Below are 9,820 nucleotides of genomic sequence, written 5' to 3'. Positions count from 1 at the left end.
CTTTTCAAGTCACCAGAACCATGGACTTGGGAGGGATCTCGAAAGGTCATTCAACTCATCCCCCAGTGTTATAACAATATAAACACTCATTCAACAGATATTCTCAGAGTGATTCATGTCAGATCCACAACAATCAGTAGTGTAGTGGCAAGTTCAGAAGTGCAGGGTCTCTTCATGATAGTCACTCCATACCCTCACACAGCCATGCCCATCATTCACCATCTCTTTTTCAAAATTATAGAAGCAGAATAAAACTGATATGTGCATAGGTTCCCCCGCCCACCTTAATCTCTCTCTCTCTGTGGGGGCTAAATGTTGTCAGAAACATTTTAAAAATTCTGAAATGAAGGCAAGTGTGGGACTAGGATTTTATTTATTTTTATTTATTTTATTCAGCTTATATCCCGCCCGACTAGCAAACAGCTCTCTGGGCGGCAAACATAGAAACATATACAATAATAAAATTACAAGATCAATATAACAAATATAAAAGTACATCATCTAAAATACCAATTACAACATTTACATAAATAACTTAGATTAAAATGCCTCAGAGAAGAGAAAGGTTTTCACCTGGCGCCGAAAAGATAATAGTGTCGGCGCCAGGCGTACCTCCTCGGGGAGACTATTCCACAATTCGGGGGCCACCACTGAGAAGGCCCTAGATCTTGTTACTACCCTCCAGGCCTCCCTATGGGTCGGGACCCGGAGGAGGGCCTTCGTAGTAGACCGTAGTGTACGAGCCGGTTCATAACGGGAGAGGCGTTCCTGCAGGTATCGTGGTCCCGCGCTGTATGAGGCTTTATAGGTTAATACCAACACTTTGAATCTGGCCCGGTAGCATATTGGAAGCCAGTGCAGGTGAGCCAGAACAGGTGTTATATGCTCAGACCGCTTAGTTCTTGTTAGCAGTCTGGCCGCCGTATTTTGCACTAGCTGTAGCTTCTGAACCGTCTTCAGAGGTAGCCCTACGTAGAGCGTGTTGCAGTAGTCCAAACGTGAGGTTACCAGAGCATGAACCACTGATGTAAGGTCCTCCTTACTCAGATAGGGACGTAGCTGGGCTACCAACCGAAGTTGGTAAAACGCATTCCGTGCCACCGAGGCTACATGGGCCTCGAGTGATAGGGAAGAGTCTAAAACGACTCCCAAACTACGAACCTGATCCTTTAGGGGGAGTGTAACCCCGTCCAGGACAGGGTATGTATCCACCATCTGACCAGAGAAACCATCCACCAGCAGCATCTCAGTCTTATCCGGATTGAGTCTCAGTTTGTTAGTTCTCATCCAGTCCATTGTCGCGTCCAGACAACGGTTCAGCACATCGACCGCCTCACCTGAAGAAGATGAAAAGGAGAAGTAGAGCTGCGTGTCATCAGCGTACTGATGACAACGCACTCCAAAACTCCGGATGACTGCACCCAACGGCTTCATATAGATATTAAAGAGCATGGGAGACAAGACCGAACCCTGCGGGACCCCATATTGGAGAATCCACGGGGTCAAGCAATGTTCCCCAAGTACTATCTTCTGGAGATGGCCCGCCAAGTAGGAGCGGAACCACTGCCAAGCAGTGCCTCCAACACCCAACTCCGCAAGTCTCTCCAGAAGGATACCATGGTCGATGGTATCAAAAGCCGCTGAGAGATCAAGGAGAATCAACAGAGTTACACTCCCTCTGTCTCTCTCCCAATATAGGTCATCACACAGGGCGACCAAGGCCGTCTCAGTGCCAAAACCAGGTCTGAAACCCGACTGAAATGGATCTAGATAATCGGTTTCATCCAATAGCACCTGGAGCCGGTCAGCAACCACTCGTTCCAAGACCTTGCCCAAGAATGGAACATTTGCCACCGGTCTATAGTTGTTAAAGTCCTCTGGGTCCAAGGAAGGTTTTTTCAGGAGTGGTCTCACCGCTGCTTCTTTCAGACAGCCAGGGACCACTCCCTCTCGTAAAGAGGCATTTATCACTTCCTTGGCCCAGCCAGCTGTTCAATCCTCGCTAGTTTTTATAAGCCAAGAGGCGCAAGGATCAAGTACCGAAGTGGTTGCACGTACCTGTCCAAGCACCTTGTCCACGTCCTCGAACTGAACCGACTGAAACTCATCCAACAAAACATGACTAGACTGTGTTCCAGACACCTCATTAGGACTAACTGTCATAAAATGGGAATCTAGGTTTGGGAGGCCAAGGTACTTTGCAATGAAGCTCACTTCTCAATTACCCTAGGAGCCAATCAGCATGAAAGGGGAGGTGTGTGTTAGCTACTGAGAAGAGTCCTCTCAGTGACTGACTCACTTCCTTTCACTCTGATCAGCACAAAGGGATAAGGAAGCATGTTGTTAGCCAAATGATTGGCTCATACGTAGAGACCCTGCTATGACCTCCGGCAACCCAGGACAATTATACCCCTGATACAACAATAAATACATACTAAAGCAAAACTTTGAAAAGAACAGGATAACAACAACAACAACATATTTTAGCAGGTTAAAATGCCTAGAAGAACAAAATGGATATTATTTGCTGCAAAGACACAAGTGCCAGGTCAGCCTCCCTTGGAGGAAACCATTGACTAAGGGCTTATCCAAACAGAGCGGGATAATCCACGGTTTCCATATTCGGTTTGTCATCTGATAGTCCTCACTTTGCCTTTTAGTTTGCTCTTTCCCAATTAAAAAAAATGCTTTTTTGCACCCGCACACGCAGCGGTAAGACCCCTACATTCTTTTTGCTTTTTCCAAGCTCTGCCTCTAAAACCTCCCCCTATCAACCAGTTGGTCAGCAAAAAAATTACGTATGCTCCTCTCCCCCTTTGCAACAAAGCACAATATGGCTGTAAAGGAGTTCTCGCCTCGGAAGGAAAGGCTGCTGGTCGGTTTCACACCTGCCTTGCTTGTATTTGTGATATTACACTTAAACGAATGTATGCTTTTCTGCCTTTATTGATATTTAAGGAGATACACATGCTGGCAATTGCACTTATTTCTCCAAAAAAGCAAGAAACGTGTCACCCCCCCCTCCTTCTCCCTTTCCTTCCCACGGAGAATGAAATTGACAAAGCTTTCCGGAGCAGGCTTGAAACCGACCAGAAGCCCTTTTCTAAGTTTGTATTTGCCATATTACACTTAAACGAATGTATGCTTTTCTGATTTGAAGCAAAACTCCCAGCAAGTAGAATGAAATTGACAAAGCTTTCCCGAGGCAGGCTGAAACCGACCACTCTCCCTTTCTCGCTTGCTGTGCATTGCAGATCTCACCCAGAGTGGTTGCCCAGTTTGCAGGCTGGCAAAAAATAAAATGCATCTGCGCAGTAGTTGCAGACCCCCCCCAACACCCCACCATTGCAATGATTGGTTCAATTTTCCCGGGCTTATTCTCACACATGCGCAAAACTGCAAATACATGATTGGCTGGAATGAGGAGAAGGGGGAACAGGAAACACCCAAGAACCGCCCATCAGCTGTAAAGTCCGCAGTATTGCATCCTAACTCCTGAAGGCACAGCGGATGATTCCTGATTTTAAACAGCAAATTGCATTTTTGCCGGTATTGCAAGGAGCAGGTTTAACCCGTGAAAATGCGTAACAGCACGAGACGTCATTTGGACGACCGAAAAATAATGAACACACATAGCAGGCATGTCACACATTTTGCAGTCGTCTGGATGAGCCCTAAATGTTTTTAAAAAGATATGTCAGAGGAGAATATATGATACTTCCTGACCCTCTTGTGAAGAAATGTGCCTGTTCAGATATTTTCTGTTCTGTTTTGTTGGTAAATGGCTGCTTTCTGTTTTCACGGTTGTTGACCAGGAGGTTCTGAAATTCATGTGTTTTGTGTGCCAAAGGTTCAGCCTAAGAAACTGAAACTCAAGCATAAAATGGAACCTGAAGGCTAAAGAGGTGGGGGAGAAACCAAGAAAAAAAGGATTAAGGTGTTAGAGGGAGAGTGCACTGTAAAAGAAAGAAGCCAGGAAAGAAGGCCATAAATGGACCTAGAAGATTAACTGAGTGCAGAGAGTAGACCAGTATTGGCTTATTTAAGGAAACAGTCTAGTCTAGAGTTAGCTGCAAGTATTTTATTCTGTTGTTTTTATTTTTATCTTCAAGTTAACCATTCATGCCATTTCTAAAATAAGATGTTTTTTAAAAAAATGTTAAATTGTTACTCTACAATAAGTCAACACCAATTTGGAAATGTGTTTGATGCATTATTTCTCAAGCCACTCCTAATTGCCTTTCCACTCTACCCCATACAGAGAGCTGGCTGAACCTGCGGGTGTAAGAGAGAGTTGTTCCAACAGATTTAAGGGATGTTTAGTGGAGGAAAAAGAAAAAGTAGAAGATAGACATATATTGGCAGCAGTGATGTTATGAAGATACAGGCCATGGTGTAGCTGGTTTGCTTGCCCCCTACTTCCCACTCATGGTACAGGCTGCAGCCTGGGCTGTCACACCTATATACATTTCCAGATCATGGTTGCTCATTTGTCTCAGTATGCTATTTTCCCCATGACAGATTACCTTAGCCAGCAGCATGAGCTACTGAGGCCACATAATCTCAATATCCTTGAATTTACGATTTCCTGTCATCTGTCTTGCTGGATAGGAGCTATAGCCTATAAACAACCAATGTGGCGTAGTAGATGAGAGTGTTGGACCCTGAGGGATCAGAGTTCAAATCTTGACTCAGCCAAGAGGGTCATTCGGTGATGCTGGGCCAGAGATTGTCTCTCAGCCTAGCCAACTCCAGGAGAGGATAAAATGAGGAGGGGGTGGGAAAGCATATATGTCATATTGAGCTCCTTGGTGGAAAAGTAAGATATAAATTTGTAATACACACATATCTTTACATTAAATAGAAGCAGGTAGGTTCAGTCTTTTCTGACAGTGTGATTCCCATCCACAGTTGCAGTGAAAGGAAAAGAAACAGCAATGAGGATCAAACTTAAATGTATATCGAAGTAAAAGAAGTAGTTCTCATATATGATCAGAACAGGTAAGGAATAGTAATGCTCTTAACAATCTGGTTGCTATTGCTTCATAGAAGCAAATAAATTACAATTTCTCTTTTTTCCAGCAGTTAATAGGGTGTACACACAGACACACACACCAGTGAGCTCACAGTACCTTTATGTTTGCTGCTGCTTGCTTGTGCAGGAGATAAATTCTTTCGTTGTTGCTTGGATCCTAAAAAAAATCAAAGCAGGCCTGTCAGGGGTGAGGTCATCCAGGGTCTCAGGGAGTCTTAGTCCCCTTACTTTTTGGGGGAGCAGGGTCCCAATGTTTCCAGTATCCTATGAGACAAGCAGCATGGACATCTACGTCAAAGCTGTCCATCCATTTCCTGCTTTGCAGACTGCTGCCGTTTGTGCTGACTGTAATACTCTAGGGTGTGTATGTAAGTGTGTAATAGTGGTGTGTGTTGCGTGACCGAGTTCCAAAGGAAATGCCTCAGGGGTAGCAATAGCCTCTACTGAGTCTCGGCAGGTGTAAGCTGATCCGACACCTAGATTCTGCTTTCCTCTCCCTACAAAAAGGTTCCGAAATGGCCTGGGTGCAACTGCTGCAGGCCTTAATCATGGGCCCTCCCGGCTCATCACAGATAAGGCACTGTGTCCTCTTGCATCATCAAACACTTTGCTCTGAAACATCTCTCCACTGGGGATATGCTCCTGGACAATATGAACAAGAGGACTGAAATCAGCATCCTTGCTAAATCGTATGTTGATCAAAGGCGACTGATTCCTGATGACATTATGACGCAGCTGATGCTAAATGAGCTGAAAACTCGAGAGCAGAATCACGTGTTGCTGGATGGTTTCCCCAGGACAGTTCCACAGGCTGAAGCCCTGGATAAAGTATGTCCAATAGACACTGTGATTGACTTGGATGTGCCTTCTGAGACTATCAGACAATGCTTCACTGCACGCTGGATCCATCCTGATAGTGGCAGGGTCTACAACCTTGAATTCAATCCTCCCAAGGTCCTGGCTGTGATGATATTACTGGAGAGCCTCTTGTTCAAAGAGATGATGACAAACCAGAAACTGTTATGAAGAGGATGAAATCTTATGAAACGGAAACCAAACCTGTCCTTGAGTAATACCACTGGAAAGGAGTGTTGGAATCTTTCTCTGGAACAGAGGCCAAAAAAATCTGGCCCCACATCCACACTTTCCTTCAAACCAAGTTACCCAGCATGAGCCAGAAGGAAGCTTCTACCAACGGCTAAAGGAAGATCTATTGCTGTATTGAGAAGGTAGAAGCTATTGGCTAACCTTCCAGAAATATATTTTCTAAGACAATCAGCATGAAAGGGGAGTGTGTTAGCCATTGTCTTCTAGCATGCTTCCTTGTCCTTTCCTGCTGATTGGAGCAAATCAAAGTGAAAGGAGGTGAATCAGTCACTGAGAAGACTCTTCTCAGCAGCTAACCCCCTTTGTGCTTATTGGCTCCTAGGCATATATGTGTTGTTGTGGGAGAAGGAACTAACAAGGATCTCATTTTCAATTCAGCAGCAAAAAAAAAAAAAAAGGGTGTGTGTGTGTGGCTGTGACTAACATAAAGGCAGCCTGCACTTCGGAATTTGTCACTACACTACTGAGGCCTGAGAATAATACAGAGTGTGCTGGCCTTCCCATTCCCTCTGAAGCAGCTTCCTCTTCTTGAGTAGACTCTTGGAATCTTCTCAGAGAAGCCAGCCCACTCTAAAGGGTACCTACCGAGCATGCTCCAATAGCTGGTTCTAGAAAGAAAGGGGGAGGGTAACAGCCACATGCTATGCCAGCAAACATAGGCATGCTGGATTTACCATTCTTTTAAATAATGCTGGTAGCCACAACTGAAGCATGGGTTACAAATGGATAAAATATTAAGAGGGGTTTTTTTTGTTTTTTTTAAATGTGTTATGTTTATGAGTGTGGAGTCATGACTCAGTTGGAGAGCACATGCTTTGCATGTGGGAAGTCCCAAGTTAAAAAGGATCTTGGGATATGAGGGCTGGGAAAAGAAATTTGCCGGAGGCTTCAGAGAGCAACTACTCATCTCTGCCTTGCCAGGCCTTCTCATCTTACTCGCCCCCAACTCCATCCAACTTGATGTGAGCTAAAACAGGCAAGCCATCCGAAAGAGCGACATGGGCTTATCAACAGCTGTACTATTAGTCAATGCATAAATGAATAATTAGCACTTTTGGGGTTATCTCCTGTTCCAAACCCTCAGAAGACTGCATTTAGATTTCAGCAGTTGGTAATAGTTCTGAGACTTTGCCAGAGGCTCTCAATATCAACTGTTTCTTTAATCTGGCTCAAGCTACAAATTCTCTCTATATCCAGAGAAGCCTCTGAATTATTGTTCCATTAAGTTTGTAAAGTTAATCCCTTGAACGCACTTTTACAGCCAATAAATATGCAGTACGGGTGCATCCTTTTAGAGCATTACGGAAGCGCTTGTTTATTGATACAGCATGAGAGGAGAATCTTTGTCAATATCAAGCAATATATTTCTCTCTCTCATAGCCTGAAAAAAATAAACATAGTTGGTATGTTGCAATGTGGTGCAAGGCTACCTTTTGCTTTTCATGTACCTTGAAGCAGTTGCTATTGTTTGTCTATATGCCTATGGTGATATTGAAAAGTTTGCTTGAAAGAAACCATACAAAAATCTATATGAATGCTTAGGGATACACAAAATTCTGATATTAATTTCCTATTATGTTATCATGCTACATCATGATCTAATTGTCTCTGCAAAAAAGACATATCTCATGTATGAGTCACACTCACACTGTTTTGCTTGTTTATAGGCCATTCACTTCAATTGTGCCTTCCCATTAAACATGTGCAGATGCTTTCTCTAGCAAAACAAAGTTCATTTTTATTTATCCACATACTGGGAAGGGCAACAGGGCGTTTGGATAATTAGGAGACTAAATGAAGCGGAGTGCTACTTACAGTAATGTAGTGGCAAATTCAAAAGTGTAGGGTCCCTTCATAATTGTTACAGATACACCCTTCCTCCATTTTTTTCTTTTGCTGCTGGGTTAAGAATGAGATCATTGTTAATGTCTTCCCCCACAACAACAGACTTCCATAGGAGCCAATCAGCATGAAAGGGGAGGGTGTGAGCCACCGAGAAGAGTCTTCTCAGTGGCTGACTCAGCTCCTTTCACTCTGACTGGCTCCAATCTGCAGGAAAAGAAAAGGAAGCATGTGAGAAGACTCTTCTCAGTGGCTAGCACATTCTCCGTTCAAGCTGATTAGCTCAAAGGATGCTAGAGACATAGGGACCTGGCTGGGACCTACTTACACAGAAAAGATTTTAAGCATGGCTGTTTATTTCTGTGATAGAGCATCTGCTATACATGTAGAAGGTCCCAGTCCAGGTAGAGATGGGAAAGTCCCCATCTGAAACCCCGGAGAGCTGCCGCCAATGTAGACAATACTGAGATAGATGGACCAACGATCTGATTTAACACACGGCAGCTTCCTACATCTCTATAAGAACATAAGGGGAGTCCTACAGGATGAGAAAAAAGGCTAATCTAGTCCAGCATCCTTATTCCCTAGCAACTGTTATTCAGAGACATGTTGCTTCTGATCCTGCAGGTAGTATATAACCATCATAACTAGAAGCTGTTATGGTGGAGAGGTAGGCTTCCAGTGCCAACTATCTGTATTTGGGGGAAGAAAGGACTGCAGGTCAGAAATCTCACAGTGGGAAGAAAGTGGTATGAAAGGGAACGGGCAGCAAGAGTGTTGAGATGAGGGAAACTGAGGAGTTAATTTCTGGGCCAAGGAAAGGAGGGGGCCAGCAGAGCAGGATGGCTTATGCACAAAGAATCCACATAAAGGGATGTTGCTCTAGGGACCTAGAAAAAGGCAGGAACTAATCACAACGGGGAAGGGCAGATTTACAATAAAGGCTCCAACAGTGGTACATACATGGTGCCTACTGATGGTCTCTGTTTTGTGGGAGGGATTAAAGCACATATCAGAAATTTAGGTTTGCACAATTAAAGCAGATTAAAGCACTCTGTCACCCCAGTACAACAAATCCACTTTTTCAAGAATGCAAAAACCCTGACTTTTTGCTATTAGCAAAGTGATAGTGAAATGCGCTGAACAATGTGGTATGAATGACTGATTAATGGGAAAATGTATAAACACCCCACAAGCAAATCATTCAGGATGAATGTTCATATAAGTATTCTGCAAACAAATCAGAATGAATGCTCAATCAAGACTGGGCACATTCTAACCTCTACTTAAGCGTTGTGCAAGCAAATCAGGACATGCTTAACAAACATGCCATGTAGAGAAGCCTACAGTTCAGACAATCAAAGTGTGGATTGTCATTTTGGGGGGAATTTAGTGTACAGTGGGGACATATTACCATCCCCTTGAAATCTACCCAATATTTTGCAAGACATTTGGGTACACAATTTCTACAACTGGGGATTCATTTATACCTACAGGTGGTATCCATTGGGGGGATACCACACATCAGCTGTTTGGAGTGGTGCAGATCTAGGGCCTGATCAGATACTGGTATACTCTGGATTGGAGGCTTTTTGCAGAACCTTTTAATTTGGACCATTTGCATGAAGTTTTTGCCAACGCGAGTACATTCAGCTGCTTTTGCCTTTAACTCTGGATTAAATCGATGCGACAAAACCCTGAAATTGCTTTTAAAATCCGCACCTGCTTCGGAGCACTTCTACCGTGTATTACCCTTTAAGTGCCTTTTTTTAGCTGTGCAGTTTCTTTGCCATTAGATCCTCCCCTTTCTCCGCCCCTTTAACTGTCTCTGGGTGT

General features: G+C 43.9%; 1 pseudogene; it reads left to right on the top strand.

The window, feature by feature from the left end:
- Positions 1-5,550: 5,550 nt before the first annotated feature.
- On the top strand, positions 5,551-6,237 carry LOC133364333 (GTP:AMP phosphotransferase AK3, mitochondrial-like; annotated as a pseudogene).
- Positions 6,238-9,820: the final 3,583 nt, after the last annotated feature.

This window comes from Rhineura floridana, chromosome 9, assembly GCF_030035675.1.
Source record: "Rhineura floridana isolate rRhiFlo1 chromosome 9, rRhiFlo1.hap2, whole genome shotgun sequence".
Lineage (NCBI taxonomy): Eukaryota > Metazoa > Chordata > Lepidosauria > Squamata > Rhineuridae > Rhineura > Rhineura floridana.
Note: the sequence above shows the minus strand (reverse complement) of the source record. Positions and strands in the feature narration are given on the sequence as shown.